The following is a 20,808-nucleotide window of genomic DNA, read 5'->3' on the forward strand; positions in this document are numbered from 1 at the left end:
CCAACTTTTTCACTCTCCTCTTTCACTTTCATCAAGAGGCTCTATAGTTCTTTGCTTTCTATCATTAAGTGTGGTGTCATCTGCATATCTGAGGTTATTGATATTCTCCTGGAAATCTTGATTCCAGCTTATGCTTCTTCCAGCCCAGCATTTCTCATGATGTACTCTGCATATAAGTTAAATAAGCAGGGTGACAATATACAGCCTTGACTACTCCTTTCCCAATTTGGAACCAGTCTGTAGTTTCATGTCTGGTTCTAACTGTTGCTTCTTGACCTGCATACAGATTTCTCAAGAGGCAAGTCAGGTGGTCTGGTATTCCCATCTCTTTAAGAATTTTCCACAGTTTCTCCAAGCCAGAGTTCAACAGTACATGAACCGTGAACTTCTAGATGTTGAAGCTGGATTTAGAAAAGGCAGAGGAACCAGAGATCAAATTGCCAACATACGTTGGATCATCGAAAAAGCAAGAGAGTTCTAGAAAAACATCTACTTCTGCTTCATTGGCTAGATTACAGGTTATTTTATTTTATAATATTTTCATCATTACATTGAATCTTTGTGATTTGGGATGGGTCTCTACTCACATATAAACTATCACAGGACAAATTACCTATTCGATTTACCTCCATTAACGTGTACTGATTACCAGCTAATACAAGGCACTGTGCCAAGACTGTAAACTTGGCAAAACCTGCACCCCACTCCCAATAATCCCACCCATTTTCGGTAAGAGAAATAATTTTCCACTTAACTAGTGACCACATTTCTGCATTTGTACTCAAATTCTAGTGATGCAAAGAATTTTGGGTCTAGCTAAATTTTTTATGCAGTTCTATTAAAATAAATGCTTAATTTCACTTTAGTAATATCTCTAATACATAATTAGCTTTTATTAAAATATTTTATTTTTCAAGGATTATAGAGGAAAAAATGGACTTCCCAGGTGGCTCAGTGGGTAAAGAATCAGCCTGCAATGCAGGAGATACGGGTTTGATCCCCGGGTCGGGAAGATCCCCTGAAGGAGGGCATGGCAACCTACTCCAGTATTCTTGCCTGGAGAATTCCGTGGACAGGGGAGTCTGGCAGACTACAGTCCATAGGGTTGCAAAGAGACAGACACAACTGAAGCAACTGAGCACACACACACACACACACAGAGAAAAAATAGGATAGAAATTTGATTAAGAGAACTCAGGGATTTCCAAACCCTAAACATAGTTCTCACCACAAATACGGGAGATTTTATCCTATAGACCCCAGTCCTGTTATGTTTTTATAGCTATATTTGCTTTGTCCTGACAAAAGACATGAGTTTTCTCACTTAAATGACAGATTATTTCTTTACACAACATCTTGCACTGATTTCCCATACCCCAACCTCCTACAAGTTGAGGCAGTACAAGCAGGTAAATCTGACAGATGCAGAGTGGGGCTCAGTATCCCGGGACAAGAATTCCAAAATTATGACTCTCAGAGCTTTCATAGGATGCCTGGTGGAGCTGCCCATCCTGCCCATCCTCGGAGGGGACAAGGAGAAACCTTATCTTTCTCTGAAAAAGTCATCTCTGAGGAAATAAGGACAGAGGGACTCTAGAACCATTATCCTTGTAATCGATTAAGTAAACGAGGCCAGGGGAGGTAAAATGTAAAGCATTCTCTGAGGTATCTGACTTGAATTTCCAAAGTGTGCTTACCATTCATGCGCTTTTAACCCAGGTTACTAGCACTGTTGGCTCAGTAAGCTCTGACCATGAAGAGATATAAAAAAATATTCATGGAACATTGACTCCTGAACTCCAGTGTACTCTCTCTTAAAAATCATTGAGTGATTTGATCGTATGTGACATGCTTGGCAGCGTCTGGAGCATGAAACTGGTTTTCTATCAAGCTTGGGAATTAACCATACTTTCTCTTCGTCCCTGTTTCAAAATGTTTATTTTAATTTCTGGTTATCAGTGTATCTGGGCTTCTCTTTTTCTTTTAATTATCTTACCTGCCAATGACTCAAGAAATTGGGTTTTTGAAGTCCCACTTTTATATTGATTCAGAAAACTAAAAGAAAGCAACATAATGCCTTTTTTTCAAAGGGGGTTAAAAATCAAGGCTGACTCAATACTTTTGCCTCAAAAATTCCTAGGAACGTCCTCCTGAAAGAAATAATGCTCACTTGTATCCAGTGCGTATTCTTTCTTGTTTCACTTTACAGTCCTCTACCATTCATTGGAATTTATTGATCAGACAGAAATGTGACATGTTTTTGTGTGTGTGTGTGTTAAATGTCCTTGCTTTTAAGTTAAAAAAAAAAAAAAACTTCATCCCAAATGAAAGTTTAGCATTAAAGGCTTATTTTCAATGGGGATGGAATTTCAGCATGAGAATTTTATTTAATTTATTCCTCAAATGAAAGATTTTTCTCCTGACAGAGATTAATGCATCTGTTAATGACAAACGCGTTTGTCATTTTTATGAACTTGACATCCTCTTCACTCATTAATTTCCAACCATGTCAAAAAAGCACAAACTGTTCTGCAGAAATTTTCAGGTAGTTAGAACTGGTAACACTTCATCATTCCTTGGGGAAAAATTAAGGAAGGGTCTGAAGAATATCAATTTTTGTTATTGCTATTATTTCCATAATTAAAAGTCATATTTTAGTTGAACACTCTCTGAGTGACCTATTACATGCAAATTAGATAACTTTTAATTTAATAATTGTTTTGTTATTTATCCAGATGGTCTACTGAAGCAGAAGTAGAAAGCAAGATTGATTTTACAAAAACATCTCAAGAAGCTTTTGGTAGATTCCCGATTGTTCCGGTTAACTATTGCTACATAACCAACTATTCCCCGAATTTTGTGGCTTAAAGCAGACATTTTTTATTCTTCATGATTGTGTGGGCCAGAAATACAGGAAAGGCTCAGCTGATTCCCATGGCATCACTGGGATGGCTGGGGACGGAGGATACATTTCCAAGATGGTGCCTTCACTCACATGTCTGGAGCTGTGGTGCTTTTGGTTCTGTCTCCCTCTCCCTTCTTTCCCTCTCTTCAGTACATGGTGTATCATCCTCCAGAGCCCTCTTCATGTGGCTGCTGCTGCTGCTGCTAAGTCGCTTCAGTCGTGTCCAACTCTGTGAGACCCCATAGATGGCAGCCCACCAGGCTCCCCCGTCCCTGGGATTCTCCAGGCAAGAACACTGGAGTGGGTTGCCATTTCCTTCTCCAGTGCATGAAAGTGAAAAGTGAAAGTGAAGGTGCTCAGTCGTGTCCAAGTCTCAGCGACCCCATGGACTGCAGCCCACCAGGCTCCTCTGTCCTTGGGACTCTCCAGGCAAGAGTACTGGAGTGGGGTGCCATTGCCTTCTCTGCTTTGTGTTGCTAGGGATTCTCAAAGCACGATTGCTCCAGGGTAGTTGAGCTTCTTACAAGACATCTGAGAGCTCCAGCAAAATTTTAAGTTCCCAAGGCAGAGTATGGAAGGCTTATTAAAAGCTAGCTTCGGAAGTGTGCCACGTTCTATTCATTAATCAAGTCATGAAGGAGAGGGAATTCCACTTTACCTCCCAATGGGAATAATTACAAAGAATTTGTGACCCTTTTAAATCTATCACATATTCAAGATACTTTGAAAATTGCTGAACTCTTTCTCTCCTGAAAACTAGGAATTAAAACTAGGGAAAGAAATACTGACTCTGTTTGAAGCTTGAAAGTTCTAATCTCAATACAAGAGAAACTGAAACAACCAAAGTGATGCACTTACGAAAGGGTCAAGAGTTAACTGCTATTATTTTTCTCAAGCAGAAGACAGGTGTATGCATGGAAAGCGGGTTTAAAAGGCGCTTCACAGAACACTGTCAATCTCTCAGAGACAAAGAATTTCTAGTGGGTTGGAAATGTCACAATAGGAAGACGTGTCAATCAAGAGTTTTGATTAGACCAAAGTGTTAAATTGACACAGGAAACTGAAATCTCAAAAGAGTATGTTTAATTGGTTCCTTTACCTCGCCAGTGATTTTCAAATGCTGTGAAGAACGTAGCACGTTCACAGAGGCAAACCCAGCATTTTTGTTGACCTAGACTAGTTCATTAAATAACCTAAAAAATGAAAATCTTTTTATGTAAGAGAATGATAGATATAATATGTATTTTGAATTTTCATGCAATCAAACAAGATCATTGATACTCCAAGAGAAAATATACACTTAAAAAAAAATCCAGCAGTTTTTCTCCTTGTCATTGTTTCCCTGCTTGTGTCACCCTCTTCTCTTCCCTGTTTTTGGGTTGTTTTTTTTTTTTAATAATTTAAAACAGTTCTGATTTATATGCATTTCAATATTCCTGGTTTCCAACAGTTTTAATATTCAAGGATGGAATTTTAAAATTATTTTTCTTCTTTCCGTTGTAGTACATAATAATAATAATAGCAACAATCTTTTTTAAACCTTAAGCTCATCACACTTCATTATCATCATCTTTCTTTTTCTTAAGTAGTCTTTGATGAGTGGCTCTAAATAGCTGCTTGTTGCTCTGAAAATGATAAACGGAAAGCTGTTGCTGTATCTTTATTTCTCAGTATCCTTTCCTTAAGCAGATGCTCACTCTCCTGCTCTTATTATACATTAATTTATAGAGTGACTGTTTCTGATCATTTTAGACAGCTGTGTATGTTCTCTGACTTTCCCCTGCCCCTGCTTCTGTTAATTTTAGGCTTCTAAGTAGTTATTCATTCAGTAAATGGTTTTAAGTACCTATTGTATTCCTCTCATCATGGTACTAATTTCTGATCAAAGCTGATTAAAATAAGGCTGGTGCCCTTAAGGAACACATAGTCTAGGAAAAAAGGAAGAAGAGCAAAGAACTACTGAAAAACGCGTGAAATGCTATGGTCCAGGAATGTATTAGAAGTTCAGTGGAGTCAATGTAAATTTTTTGTGGACCAGAGAGCAGGTAGGTTTCATCTTCTTAAAAAAAAAAAAAAAAAGCCCTAATAAAGACCTTTCCTGTCATACTAAGAACTTTGGACTTTATTCTGTAAATGAAGGCTAAATGGTGAATGACAAAGAAAAATATGCATTTAAGATTCTTTCATAATCAAATGTTAAAGTCCATGACCTTTATCTTCAATTTTGTGATAAATTTCAGCATATTGTTTATAAAATTGTCTCCACGCATGTATATATGTGTATAAAGTGCTCTCCCTTCCTCACATCTTTCCAGATGACAAATTTAAATGAGTTTTATCCCTAAATATCTTTTATTAATTTTTAGAATAAACCTTCAGAAATATTTTACTAAGAAATCACTATTTGTTATTTATGGCCTTCCTTACAACAGACACATGGGCTATTTTTAACAAATATTTATATCTGAAAAAGATACAGGTTTGGATAATACTACAAGTAATAATGATAACAAACATTTGTTGATATCTACTCATTTTCCAGGCACTCTAATAATTATAGATATTTTCTCATTTGTCCTACAATAATACTATCAGGTAAATACTATTGCTATCTCTCTTTTACACACGAGAACACAGAAACACAAAGATTAAGTTACTGTGCCCAGATCCCACAGCTAGGAGGTGGGCATCAATGACTGTAACATACTGTAACATACATGATTCTAGAATGTATAAACCATTTCAAGAGCCACTTAATAGATGTTATCCTATATTCTGGTAACTGCTAAACAAATCATATTTACTATTCCCTTATTTTTATTTTGTATTTAGCTGTATTATCCTGAAAATTCTAAAACATCTTGCTGTAGTAGCCTATGTTAAATATATCATTTTATTTATTGCAATATAATTTGAATTCAGTAAAGCACACAAATTTTAGTGTACTGCCTGATGAATTTTTGTGTGTGTACACACATATGAACTGCACCCAGATCAAGACATATTCCTTTTCCCCAGTGGTTTCCCTATGAAGCCTTCTAGTAAACATACAGCTATGTACCCAGAGGTAACCATCATCCTAAACTCTATTAACCATGAATTAGTTTCATCCTATTCCTGAATTTCATATGAACAGAATCATGCAGTAAGTACATTTTTAGTTCTATTTCAGCATAATGTTTTTTATGATTTTCATGTAGTTATATGTACCAGCATTTTTTTTCTTTTTCTCTGCTATGACATATCCTATTCTCTGCTATATAGTATCCTATTAAAATTTTAAAGTGAATTATACTATGGGTAGATGTTTGAAATGTTTTCAGTTTGGCACCATGGTGAATAAATCTTCACATTGTGTGTGTGTGTGCTCACATGTTCTTGTCCTTTGCTAAGGAGCAGAATTGCTAGGTTGTAGAAGAGATGTATGTTTAATGTTGTGCAAAGGGTTGTTCAGAGGGATTTATTATTTTATTTACACTCCTACCAGCAATGTATGAAAGTTATTTTTCTTTACAATGTCTCCAGTACATAGCTTTCTGATTTTAGCTTTTCTGATATTTCATTTTGGTTTTAACTTTTCATTTCACTGAGCCATCACTGAATCATGATAAAAGAGCAGATTGGGTATTACAAGAAAAAAACCAATCCACTGGAATTTTTATTTCAGTTATTGCATTTTTAAGATCTAAAATTTCTTCTTAGTTCTTTTTTAGAGTTTCTATATTTTTCTTGAAGTGTCCCATCTCTTCACAGATTATATCCATATTTTCCCTTAAACTATTTAACAGATTATTAATAATTATCTTAAGGCTCTTCTTGCCTGCTAATTTCAGTAACTTGCCTGTCTGCAAGTCTGCTTCTATCAACTGTTTCTCTTGGTTCTGAATCACATTTTCCTCTTTCATGTTTGTAATGCATTTTATTATATTCTGAGAATTGTGTATAAAGGAATATTGGAGAGTGAATGTTTATTTTTTTATTTCTCAAATAGTGCAAGCCTTTGTGTCTCCCAGCTTGTTTGAGGGCTGATCGTTCATATTCCTCCCAGGAGGGTATGTCCAATAGGTTGAATATGTAAATTGATTTTCACTTGTGATTAACTCAAGCCCCAGTTTCCTGAGGTGCCACCTCTTTGATATATTCAATATTTATGTAGGGACAGGATTGGCAGAAATTTTGGATATTTTTAGCTCACCTTTAGATTCAATTCTAGATGTGTTACAGAATCCAATAACCTTGTTCTTCTCATCAGCCCCTCCCCTAACATTGTATTCTGAGCAAAACTAAAGGATGATGGAGGAGAATTAATGACCGCTTGTTTGTCCTTATGTTTGACTCTCTTCCAGGTGCAATCTATCTTCCCAGCCCATGTTGTCGAAAGCCCAGATGATTTCACTTTCTGCATGCAGATTTCTCCAAAGTCCTTTGCATTCCCACCTGTATCCATAGCAGGCACCTTTCTCAAAGTATGAATGCTGATATGGCTCTGCTTATCTATAAAAAGCTTGCTTTAGTCTAGAATTTAGTGCAATACTATGTCTGCTAATGATAGAAAACTTAAATATGTCAATTCAAGTGACTTAGTCATGCCTGCTTTAGAATTCAGTCACATTGGGTAAATACCCAAGTCAATTCAGGTCCCACCCCCTCTTTCTCATTTTCAACTCATTGGTTATGAACCCAGTATCTAAGGTGCAGGTTATCATTCTGGCACTGAGAGATAAGTGTATCACCACATCACTCTGGTCTTGGTTCTGGCTTCTGTTATGGAGAAGCATCTTATCTGATCCCTGTCATTCTAAGCTACAAGATAATGCTAATGACTTGCAGGTGTCAGATCCTTGTAATCTGTATCTTCTCTACCTTCTTATTCTCTCTGTCATCTCGCATTCCCTCTTGGAGCTCTAAGCTATTACTTTCTTCACTGCTATAGGAATCTGTTCTCTGGACCGTCTGTCTACATTATTCAGTCAGTCACTCCTGAGTACTGTTCAGATGCACATTCCTCTAAGGCACAAGGACCTTCTTAGACTACATAAAGTGAAGAACAAGTTTGTCTGTTCACCCAAGCCTATATGGAATTTCTTTCAACTTGATCCTGGGGATCTCTACCCAAAGGAGTGGAAGACACCATTTCTATTTGCATCTATGCTCTTTTCTACTTATATATCTTTCTCTCCAAATACCACCTCATCCTCCCCCTTCCAGAAAATCTGTTTCAAGTTCTCTCAGTTTAATGTGCCTGAGAATGTGCCTTCCTCAAGTCCTCACCTCCAGGTGAATGCAGTCTTTAAGATATTACAAACTATGTTGGAATGTTCTAAGTTCTAACGTATCGTGTACTGAGGCAGAGGGAATCCCTCCACATGGACGGCACTGTCTGGGGGGTTCGGACCCACCCAAGACTTATTGAAAGGATGTATACTGTGCGTGTGAGTCCTTGAGGTTCAGAGAAAGCATAGATCTTAAAGAACTCAAGGGTCGTGAGGGGCCAGATAACTGGAGCTGGTTCATTGGGGACCCAATCAGATCAGTCGCTCAGTCGTGTCCGACTCTTTGCAACCCCATGAATCTCAGCACGCCAGGCCTCCCTGTCCATTACCAACTCCCGGAGTTCATTCAGACTCAGGTCCATCGAGTCAGTGATGCCATCCAGCCATCTCATCCTCTGTCCTCCGCTTCTCCTCCTGCCCCCAATCCTTCCCAGCATCAGAGTCTTCTCCAATGAGTCAACTCTTCGCATGAGGTGGCCAAAGTACTGGAGTTTCAGCTTTAGCATCAGTCCTTCCAAAGAAATCCCAGGGCTGATCTCCTTCAGAATGAACTGATCTCCTTCAGGGGGACCCAATAAGGCTACCTAATTCCAATCCCACCGAACGTCGCCTATTCCCCATGAAGGGGAGTGGGGGGAGGTGCTGGGCAAACTTAAAAGTCTTGCTGGGACGGGGGATGAGGGTGAGGGGAGCGGCTGGCTGAGGGATCTTTGAATAAGAGACACCACCTGGGAAATAAGAGACACGTTGCTGAGGTGGTCGTGCCTCAGGGAGGCCCGGGAGAGAGAGCGAATGCGCCTGCGTGGCTTGGGCAATTCCCCGGAGCGAAGGGAAACACACAGAGGAGTCAGTCCTGGCCCGAAGCAGTTTGGAGGAGGTCCGGTTACTCTCCGGGACTCTTGTGGGAAAGAAACCAAGCATCTGCCAGTGTCTGAGCTCACACTTGTACAGAGCCTCTCATTCACTCTGAAGCTGCACGTTTTCGGGAACACCGAGGCCTTGTTGATAGGTGAGACGGACCAGTCGTAGAATGAGAATCACCTGGGAGTCTTGGTTCATGGTGAGGCCCAAGGACCCCATCAGCAGCACGATCTAATGGGGACTAATTGGCGTCACGTTTTCAACCCCAGTATTGCAAACGGGGACCCTTCTCCCCCATGACAGTATCCAGGTGGTTTTGGAAAGGCCATGGCCACACTGACCTTGAGGGCCTGACAGTCCAGGGCCAGCTGAACTGTAGCTCACTGCTCATGTGCCTGCTGTTAGGTGGTTAATGCGTCTGGTCTTCAATTATTTACTCGAAGATGCTGGCAATACCACCCCTTCCTCAACATTGGTCTATGGCCGCATGTCAAGATTACCAAGACACAGTTGACTGAGGAAGAACATAGCTGAGCCTGGTTTGCAGGTAAGTGCGCACAGTTTGATGGTAGTAACTGGAAAAGAATTGTTGCAGCCTCCTATCCTTGAACTACAGTGAAGAAGCAATAGTGTCCTGTTAGCTGTGTCTTCAGGTGATATATCTGGAGGGTGTGGAAAAGGGTTGGCAAGAGTATGACTGTATACTGATTGATAAATAGTGGCTCAATTTTGGATGGAATGGTCGGATTACTGGAAGGACCAGTAACAATATTTAAGCCAATTTGATATATGGTTTCCTCAAAATGTGCCTGGAGTATAGAATATATGTGTCTTGTATAAATATTCATGAAAGACATATTGCAGACCAGGCTTTCAGTAATCAGATAAACTATAAGATGCGTTCTAGGGATGTCTTTGTGACTCTTTAATCTTACCTCAATGCTTGTTTGCTCAATGGGTTGAGCAAAGTGGCAAAGATACCAGATTATATGCATTATAAACAACCTTGGCTTTCCCTAACAGAAGTTCATCTGGCTAACCCCACTAAGTGCCTCATATACTAACAGCACAGACCAAAACAGACCCTTTTCCCTCCAGTTAGGGATAGGAGGGTTGAATAGTCAGCCATATCAGCATGGATGGGGCAGAATTCCACCACCCCTGCCGGAATACATTTTTTTTTTTTCCTGAATATAGATTGTCTTTGTTAGACATCCTGAATCCCATATTTCCCATAATTGTATCCCTTATACATTGTTTTTAACAAAGAAATTCTTTTGTGGTGAAAATGACAAGACAGCTTGATACTTAAGGGATTTATTATAAAATGGTTCAGTGGTCAGTAAATTATTCAGTATGATACCAGCTGGTGACAACGACTTTTAAATTTGAGGTGCTGTCCTATGGGATGCTCTCTAAACCAGTAATCAGTATCTAAATTTTTTCGCTTTCCATAGCCAGAATATAGCCAGCAAGGGCATGGTACGTCTCATTATTTCTCTTAATGAACCTTTTGTCAAGATTGGCTTTTATTCTCTCTAGCTATATTTTTGGCAGTTTTTGATTTTTGGTTTCCAAGACAGGAAATCATTCATGAGGGCATAAAATAAGGATTCACTTGACCTTGATGCTGAGGTTGCCAGCTGACTGTTGGGGCTCTTTCTGCCCTTGAAGCAATGAGGAAAGAATGGAGTGGATAGATTCTCTGTAGTGACCGACGAGAGAGTGAATATGATTGATATTACACAGTAGAAGGGGGAAGTACATCTGAAGCCCACAGTTTTCTCTAGGATGCTTGTTAGCACTTCTGCTTCACTTGAAAAGATTCATGGAGTTTAAAACTAAGCAATAATAATAAAAACTACTAAGTCTCATCCCCCACAGGAAGAAAGGTTTGTATCACTGTATCACTCGACCCTACCGGCTGAAGAACACAGACGTTATAAATACCAACTATCACTTCAAGACTAGTTGAAGGAAGTTATTACAACCCTATGGTATTTTTGTTTGCTTGTTTGTTTTTGATGTTGCTAATTCTCTATTTATGTATTTAATCGATTGCCCATTTTTTCTTCCTTTCTCTATTTCATCCAAAGTATGTTGGTAATGGTTAAAATTAGAACTTAATCTGAGTTTTCAGTATAATAGAGTAGTACTATAATACAGTATGGAAGAAGAATAAAAAATACCCAGACATGGAAATGGTTAATAATGGAATGAAGGATATATTTGGATATTTAACAAAGTTGTGGGCTTGGTGGATAAGTTTTATTCAAGGCATAATGATAAATAAGAAAAAGAGTACCCTTTTAAGTGATGAAGTGCATACAGTCTAGAATAAGTATGTAACTTTAAAACATCTTTATATACCAACTGTCACACCATAAATATACATAAAGCAAAAGTGCTTGTAGAAATTCACAGTAGTTGTAGGTGAATTTAAATAAACTGTCAGATCATGATTGATGAAGCAGACCAAAATATGTAAGAGTTCTTGTAATATAATCAATCATATGGTTGACCTAATCAGTGTGTCTCAAACACAATACCCTAACAATACACAATACTGTTTCTTTGTGTATTCCCATGGAACTCTTAAAACAACTCACTACATATTAGACCAGCAAGGAAACTTCAGTAAATTCAGAAAGATAGAAATCATGTAGATCATATTGATAACAAATAATCTAAATATTCTCTTTTGTTTCATATTCATCTAATTCCCCTGTTCCTTTAGGCAAACATTTTGCTGTTAAAATACTTAATAGAGGACTTGGAGAAAAATAATGGAAATGCTTATGAGGAAACTGCTTCTGGTTTCTGCAGTGGAAAGAGCAGAATCAACTAGTTGCATATTTTCCCCCTCGGGAATAAAAATAATGCATTCCTCCTCTTAAACAGAACCTTTTACAAATCTTTCATTTTCTCTTAATAAGCCTTCAAATCAATTCAGGCTAGTATTAAAAAGCAGAACTTTCCCTGGGGGAAAATATTTGGAAAAATTATTAACTTAATCCTATTTTGCTCTTAATTATTTTATTCATTATAAACCAAGTCTCATAATATCCTAGACTAGATTAAACAGGCTTCAATTATAAAAATGGAGCATCCCAGCTACTAAGATGAATCACATAAAAGAAAGAAGAGTCTACTTAGGTCCCTCAAATTTCAATATATTTAGAAAGTTATTGACCACTCTCAACATTCTGGATGAATTAAGTGGACAGAAGATATCACTGTATATGTCTGGTTTTGCACAAAAATGTATATTCTTTATTCCTCTCAGTATTCTCTTACCTGAGAATGCACTATATTTTTATGTAACAATACGTATTTGTTTATCCATTAATTTTTCATTCTCATATTGGGGTTCTGCATAATCTCATTACTCAAATGTGGCAATGTAATATACAAAACAAACGAGGTGTGAATGTGAATTGCTCTGCAAATCTCAGTGTAATGAGCAGCACAGGAAAGGATCAAATGCCTTAGGAATTCAATCTTTCAACAATATTTAATGAAGACCTAGTAAGTGCCATGTATTATTCCAGGTACTGGAGATAAAACAGTGGCCAAAACAGTACTGTGCCCACATTCCACTAGAGGACACAGAAAACAAAACAGGCACAAATGTCAGAGTTTATTATGTGCTGTGAAGAAAAGTAAAACAAGCTAGGGAAGATAGTGCCAGAGGGAGAGGAGCTTGCAATTTTATACATGCTAGCCTGAGAAGGCCTCTCTAAGAAGGTGACTATTGAGCAGAGATTTGAATTCAGCAGCAGCAGCAGACTGATGTGTGAGATAAGAATTTCCTTGGCAACGGGAAAGCACGTGCTACGTCTTAAGGTGGGACTGTACCTGAGGTTGGAGGAAGAGGACAGAGAGACACATATGGTTACAAAACAGTAGTTGGGGTGGAGTGTATGAGAAATGAGACTTCAGTGGTAGTTAAGAGCCAGGTCATAGAGGGCATTGCAAGATACAGTGACTTTGGCTTTAACTCAGTGAGATGGGAAGCCTTTTGGAGAGTGTAAGGACAGAAGTGATGTGATCTGATTCAGGTTGTAAAAGACTTCAGGAAAGCTCAAATATGTGAGAGGATGGACAGATACATCAGATTTGCCTGAATGCTGTCACACTGTATAATGGCATCTATAGTGGACACATGAAGTATTGGCTTTAGTGGAAATAATGTGGGATCAGTAACTTTTGAATGGAACCGGTGATTGGGCAGCAGCCAAAGTCCTGGTTGTAAGGCCTGTGGAATCGGAGTGTGTGGTGACTGTTGTATTATGGGCAGCTTTAGCATTCAATCCTGAGTGGGTAATCAGGTGGTTCTCCTTCCTAACTCTTCCAAGAAAAGAGAAAGTCACTCACCAACATGCCTGAGCAGATAGAAGACTGTTTCAGAAACAAAACTGGGTAGGACTTGGGGCGAGATATTGGTGAGATGGTTACCTGTGGCTGATGAGATCCAGGAAAATAAATGAGTCATCCTATTGAAATTGGCAGCCAATGACAGGCTGAGGACATTTCTTCTCTGTAACTTTCTCCAAGATCCTCACACCGTATAAAACTTGTGAAATGATTTTGTTCCATTCTTGGAGCTCGACAGCATTTCCACATATCTCTTTTAGGGTAGTCTGTGTATGTTGACATGTTGCATTACAGATATTTATTGATATGTCAGTCTTCTGCACTAAATTTTGAGCAAGTTAGATACTCAAAACTATGCCTTACTATCTTTGTATTTCACTAGTGCAGCTTTTGGCATGTAGGATTTACCACTAAATAAATAGTTACGTATTTCTAGGAACAAAGAAGCAAATAAATGTAGCTTTTTCCTGCAGGCTCTACTTAAAAAACAAAATCACCTTGTTTTTAGTTGCTAAGTCATGTCTGACTCTTTTGTGATCCCATGAGTCCATAGCCCACAGTGCTTCTCTGTTCATGGGATTTCTTAGGCAAGAATACTGTGATGGGCTGCCATTTCTTTCTTTAGGGAATCTTCCAGAGCTAGGGATCAAACCAATGTCTGTTGCATCTCCTGTACTGGCAGGCAGATTCTTTACTTCTGAGCTTCTGAGGAAGCCCCTAAAACTAGTTCAGTTCAGTTCAGTCGCTCAATTGTGTCCAACTCTTTGCGACCCCATGAATCGCAGCACGCCAGGCCTCCCTGTCCATCACCAACTCCCGGAGTTCACTCAGACTCACGTCCATCGAGTCAGTGATGCCATCCAGCCATCTCATCCTCTGTCATCCCCTTCTCCTCTTGCCTCCAATCCCTCCCAGCATCAGAGTCTTTTCCAATGAGTCAACTCTTCGCATGAGGTGGCCAAAGTACTGGAGTTTCAGCTTTAGCATCATTCCTTCCACAGAAATCCCAGGGCTGATCTCCTTCACAATGGACTGGTTGGATCTCCTTGCAGTCCAAGGGACTCTCAAGAGTCTTCTCCAACACCACAGTTCAAAAGCATCAATTCTTCGGTGCTCAGCCGTCTTCACAGTCCAACTCTCACATCCATACATGACCACTGGAAAAACCATAGCCTTGACTAGACAGACCTTTGTTGGCAAAGTAATGTCTCTGCTTTTGAATATGCTGTCTAGGTTGGTCATAACTTTCCTTCCAAGGAGTAAGCGTCTTTTAATTTCATGGCTGCAGTCACCATCTACAGTGATTTTGGAGCCCCCAAAAATAAAGTCTGACACTGTTTCCACTGTTTCCCCATCTATTTCCCATGAAGTGATGGGACCGGATGCCATGATCTTCATTTTCTGAATGTTGAGCTTTAAGCCAACTTTTTCACTCTCCACTTTCACTTTCATCAAGAGGCTTTTTAGTTCCTCTTCACTTTCTGCCATAAGGGTGGTGTCATCTGCATATCTGAGGTTATTGATATTTCTCCTGGCAATCTTGATCCCAGCTTGTGTTTCTTCCAGTCCAGCGTTTGTCATGATGTACTCTGTATATAAGTTAAATAAGCAGGGTGACAATATATAGCCTTGATGTACTCCTTTTCCTATTTGGAACCAGTCTGTTGTTCCATGTCTGTTTCTAACTGTTGCTTCCTGACCTGAATACAGCTTTTTCAAGAGGCAGGTCAGGTGGTCTGGTATTCCTATCTCTTTCAGAATTTTCCACAATTTATTTTGATCCACACAGTCAAAGGCTTTGGCATAGTCAATAAAGCAGAAATAGATGTTTTTCTGGAACTCTCTTGCTTTTTCCATGATCCAGTGGATGTTGGCACTTTGATCTTTGGTTCCTCTGCCTTTTCTAAAACCAGCTTGAACATCAGGAATTTCACGGTTCACGTATTGCTGAAGCCTGGCTTGGAGAATTTTGAGTATTACTTTACTAGCATGTGAGATGAGTGCAATTGTGTGGTAGTTTGAGCATTCTTTGGCATTGCCTTTCTTTGGGATTGGAGTGAAAACCGACCTTTTCCAGTCCTGTGGCCACTGCTGAGTTTTCCAAATTTGCTGGCATATTGAGTGCAGCACTTTCACAGCACCATCTTTCAGGATTTGAAATAGCTCAACTGGAATTCCATCATCTCCACTAGCTTTGTTCGTAGTGATGCTTTCTAAGGCCCACTTGACTTCCCATTCCAGGATGTCTGGCTCTAGGTGAGTGATTACACCATCATGATTATCTGGGTCATGAAGATCTTTTTTGTACAGTTCTTCTGTGTATTCTTGCCACCTCTTCTTAATATCTTCTGCTTCTGTTAGGTCCATACCATTTCTGTCCTTTATCGAGCTCGTCTTTGTATGAAATGTTCCCTTGGTATCTCTAATTTTCTTGAAGAGATCTCTAGTCTTTCCCATTCTGTTGTTTTCTTCTATTTCTTTGCACTGATCACTGAGGAAGGCTTTCTTATCTCTTCTTGCTATTCTTTGGAACTCTGCATTCAGATGCTTATATCTTTCCTTTTCTCCTTTGCTTTTCACTTCTCTTCTTTTCACAGCTATTTGTAAGGCCTCCCCAGACAGCCATTTTGCTTTTTTGCATTATTAAAACTAGTTATCCACCCTTAATTGAATAAAAACTCTACATTGCCATCATTATAGAGGGTGTGTAGGATTTCTTTCCCTAAAAATTTTGAATGAGAATAAGTTTTTGCACCAAGAGTTAAGCTTTCAAATGAGAAAAAAAAAAAAAAATTGCTTTAAAGGGCCAAAAAGGCATTCTAGGTCTGTATAATTTTAAAAGAACCTGTCTGAATACACACACACACATGTGTAATTATATAGAATAGATGACAATTATAAAAATATACCTGTAACACATCAAATTAATAATAATTTTTATTGAGTACTTTATGACAGGGTTATTCTAAGTTCTTTATGTACTTTTTAGTACTTAAATCACTTAACAACACTATTTTCAACTTTCTGTGTCAGTAAATTTTGAAATAGAGAAGTAGATCATTTTCTATGAAAATAAACATTAATATATCCATTTATGGATTGATAATATGGTGTGAGAGTTTGGAAAACTAGTGCTGCTCAGCATTCTGAAATTTGCTACTGTAATTGTATTTTCAATGTAAAATTAGATTTTTACATTGTACATTATCAATATCCAATTTGATTATATGGATGGGTTAATAAACGCTGATAAATACAATAAATCCTAATTTGATAAGTAAAGGGCTTCCCTGATGGCTCACATGGTAAAGAGTCTGTTTGCAGTAAGGGAGACCTGAGTTCAATCCCTGGGTTGGGAAGATCCCCTGGAGAAGGGAATGGCAACCTACTCCGGTATTCTTGCCTGGAGAATAAGTAAACAAAACACTTAGCAATCTAAAAGTAGAGGGAAAGACCCTTTCCAAACTGTGTTCTAATCAGACATATACAACAGATTTTGTAATTAGAGGAAATAAGAGGTAAAACATTAGAAACATTCCTCTCAAAGCTAGGTATAAGAAATGATTTCTACTGTATAAAATGCTACTGCATTATAGCCACTGTGGGGAGAGAAAATGATGAGGTAAAAATATTGGTAAGAAAATATTTCACTGCTGAAGGGGTTTTTGTTAATATCTATTCCACATTTCCCTCAAAGGCAAAATATGAAAATACACATATTAATATCAAGTTTATACTGTTTTTAAATATACTTGATATTTTTCCCTGTAAAGCATTTTGTAGAGTATCTTATACAGAAGAAATACCTAATTCCTATCATCATCATCATCATCATTGTCACCATTTACTCCCTGAAGCTGCAAGTTTAAAGACCCAACCAAAAACCATAGTAATTTCTAATATATTTAAGAGAGTTAATCTGCATCGAGTTAAAGGTGGAGATTAAACCTACCCAACTTTAATAGGTTTAAATTCACAAGGACATGGAGAATAGGAGAGGAGACAGTGTCAAAATTTTGGAAACTGGAAATTACTTGAATAAGTCAGACATTTAAGCAGAATAGAAAATTCCCCAGTGATGTGGGAATTGTTGGGCTAAGACCTTCCAGAAGACGGTATGTATGGAGTATGGGATTGAGGTAAAGAAACTTGGTTAAAAGAAGTTAAGAAGCCAGATTTATAAATTCTCTGCCTCATACCCCAGCTCCTTCGCCTGTCTCCACTCCTCACCACAAGATGTTGGAGATTTTTTACTTGTGAGAATAATTTACTTGAGAGACACCATCAGGCACCTTTGAGGTTGGGGGTGCTGTGCTGCAAACAGGGGGATTAACTTGATGTGTTCATTCCACATACAGAGACCATAAAACCTCTTCCCTTCTTCAGCTGGAATGCAGGTCTTTACCTTTTAGGCAGTTTAGAAGAATTTCCTCTGGGAAATCCAGAAGAAATTTTTTAAAATACAGCTAAGGTTTTCTAAAATTAACCAGTTCCGTCAGATCACTTTGCTCAGTTGCATTCATGTCCTCAGAGTTTCCAATCTAATTTTATACTGCTGCTGCTGCTGCTAAGTCGCTTCAGTCGTGTCCAACTCTGTGCGACCCCATGGACTGCAGCCTACCAGGCTTCTTCATCCATGGGATTCTCCAGGCAAGAACACTGGAGTGGGTTGCTAATGCACATAAATACAAGCAGGTAAACAAGGACTACCAAACATCCGAGCAAAGTTTCTAACCTGAAAGAGAGAAAAAGGCAGAAAAAATAACCAGAGAAGAAGAGACTTGGAGGAAACAGAAAATACAAGGAGAAGAAAGCTATAACAACAAGACCAAAATCCCCAAAATGAATGAAGTACAAGTTACCATGAAAAGGAACATTCAGAAATTAAAACAAGCTCTTGGAAATTTAAAACATCATAGAGCTAAAATAACTCAATAACTGGAAAATAATGATAAAGGGGAATTTTTAAAATAAAGGAAATGAGATGATTCTATAAGCTTCCAGACAGAGGAAAAACAAATGTTACAAAGGGCAAAGAAATCAAATGACTTCAGAATTCTGAATCCTAAAAGATAACGAAATGAAGCAATATCCTCCCTGAGGAAAAATTAACTTTATTCAAAAGTTTCCATGCTCAGACAAGTTATCAGCCAGGGGAAAGATATTCTTAAGACATTTTGATACACATAAGATCTTAATCTCTCACTCCTTCTAAACAAGCTGCTAAAAGAGGTGTTCAACAAAATAAGGATGTAATTGGAGGACAAGGAAGACATGAAATTACGGAAGCTTCCACTCTAGAAACAAAATGCTAGGAATGCGTACTCGTTTTTTATGATTTGTATAGTGTTGGTCCAAAGAGGGTTTTAAAAGTTTTAATTGGTTGTCAGAATCTAAAATTGGGAGTTTCACATAAAAATATGCCTTCCAGTTTCTGCTGAAAATTCAGGCTGGCAACACTCTCTATGTTGGCGGATGTGAGCTGAAAGTGAGGAACCACGCCCACTGTGCCTGGGTCGGGACCTCTTGCGCAGTCTCTCCTCTGCACAGCCCCTCCCGTTCTTGCTGTTTATTTGACAGTGAAACAAAGTGTCATTTGCCATTTATCATTGTACTTACTTGTGCTTTCTTACAGTGGAGTTCAGCGAAATATTTCTCTCCCAAAATTGAAATATAAAAGTAATAGGGCAATATATTTTTTAAAGAAAAATAGGAGAACACATATTTATTATAATGATTGAAGAGGATGCTGCTTGTTTGGTGTGCAAACCAAATGTGGCTGTGTTAGAAAACTGCAGAGTAAGTCATTATTATGAAACACAATTATTTTGGACAGAATTATGATACATATTTGAAACTATTCATGAATAAAAAACCTTAATGCCCAAGATAGCAAAGACGTATTATTTAAAACATTCTTTTTCTGTATGAAAAAAATAGTACTATTGTGGAATAGAGTTGTCTTAAGTAAAATTATTCTCCATGTATTCAAAGCCTCTGGCAGATGAGTATGTCTATTGAATGAAACAGTGATAGTGAATTGAAACCACAAATAATTTCTAATTTAATTCTTAGAAATTAGTACTCATCAGCATGTTGAAGAGTTAGCTGAGAATTTCCTGAACAATTGCATGAAAAAGTCAAATTGTATGTGGCATGTTTCTACTGCAGGTGTTGAGAATGTAGATATAAATAATTCCACCTAGACAACAGTATTTATTATGACAGATTGTTATATGATCAAAAAATTTTAAACATGGTACCCATGACAAACACAGCATTAGGAACCAATTTAAACTTTGTTTTACAAAGCATCTTATGAATTTTAGTACAGACTGGTCAAAATTGATGAGTGCCTACAGATGGTTCAGCTAAGGAATGGTTCTTCAAATGTTGGATCTCTTATAGGGCATAAATTTGAGAAGAAAACATTTTGCAGTGCTGAATGAACATAAATTCATTGTATCATTCAACAGGATAGAATTGTGTTCACAAGTTGAAAGTGAAACTTCACCCATATCATATAGAATCCTATCAACTGCATGGAATTGAAAATTCCAACTCAAATTGGCTTAGAGTATGAAAATTAATAATTTTATATGTAGGAAGTTCAGACCAAGGGAAGGTTTAAGGTTGATGGATTCAGTATCTTTGATGTGTCATTAAAGACCATACGCTTGCTCCATGTCAGTTTTACATTCAGGCTGATGAGATGCTGGACACATTTTTCAAAAACTTTACTATCCAGTGGAAGATGTGAAATCTTTCCTAAAACCAATCACTGGTAAAAGGAATTATATTAATACCAGTAAAGCCTGCCCTGGAAGCTGGAAGTTGAGTCACTTTCCCTGAAATACATGAACAGTTAGAAGAAGTTGATTTTCTAGGGAAAAAAAAATCGGGATTCTATTGGGATTAAAGAAAAGGGATAGAGATCTTTGGTAAGAACAAATACTATTATCTGAGTTGTGTTCTCCTGGCTTGAACTGAAGACAGTTCTGTCTTGATTGATGAACTGCAAGTCCAATGTGGTGGCTGGCTCTGTTAAACTGAGGTTAGGTGGTTTTCTTATGAAGTGGTACTGAATCATTTTATGGAAATTTTAAAGCAGTGAAAATCAGCTAACTGGTGAAGACTAGATCAAATATTTTCTGCTGAACATTTTAACCTACTGAAATTCCTTTGACTGTTCTCAGCAAGGTCTTCAAAAGAATTTATATCATTACACCAATGTATGTTTTAATTTGCTCTTTTCTAGGGAAGTTATGACTTTGGGAACTTCATTAGGCAGGGCCCAATTGGTCTGCTTTCCTAAGTAGAGATTGGTTTTCAAAATGAAGTAATGGCTTGAGTTGCCGTCTAAAAATTCAGAGGTTAGGAAACAATTTTCAA

The sequence above is a fragment of the Bos indicus x Bos taurus genome, chromosome 7 (assembly GCF_003369695.1).
Source record: "Bos indicus x Bos taurus breed Angus x Brahman F1 hybrid chromosome 7, Bos_hybrid_MaternalHap_v2.0, whole genome shotgun sequence".
NCBI lineage: Eukaryota > Metazoa > Chordata > Mammalia > Artiodactyla > Bovidae > Bos > Bos indicus x Bos taurus.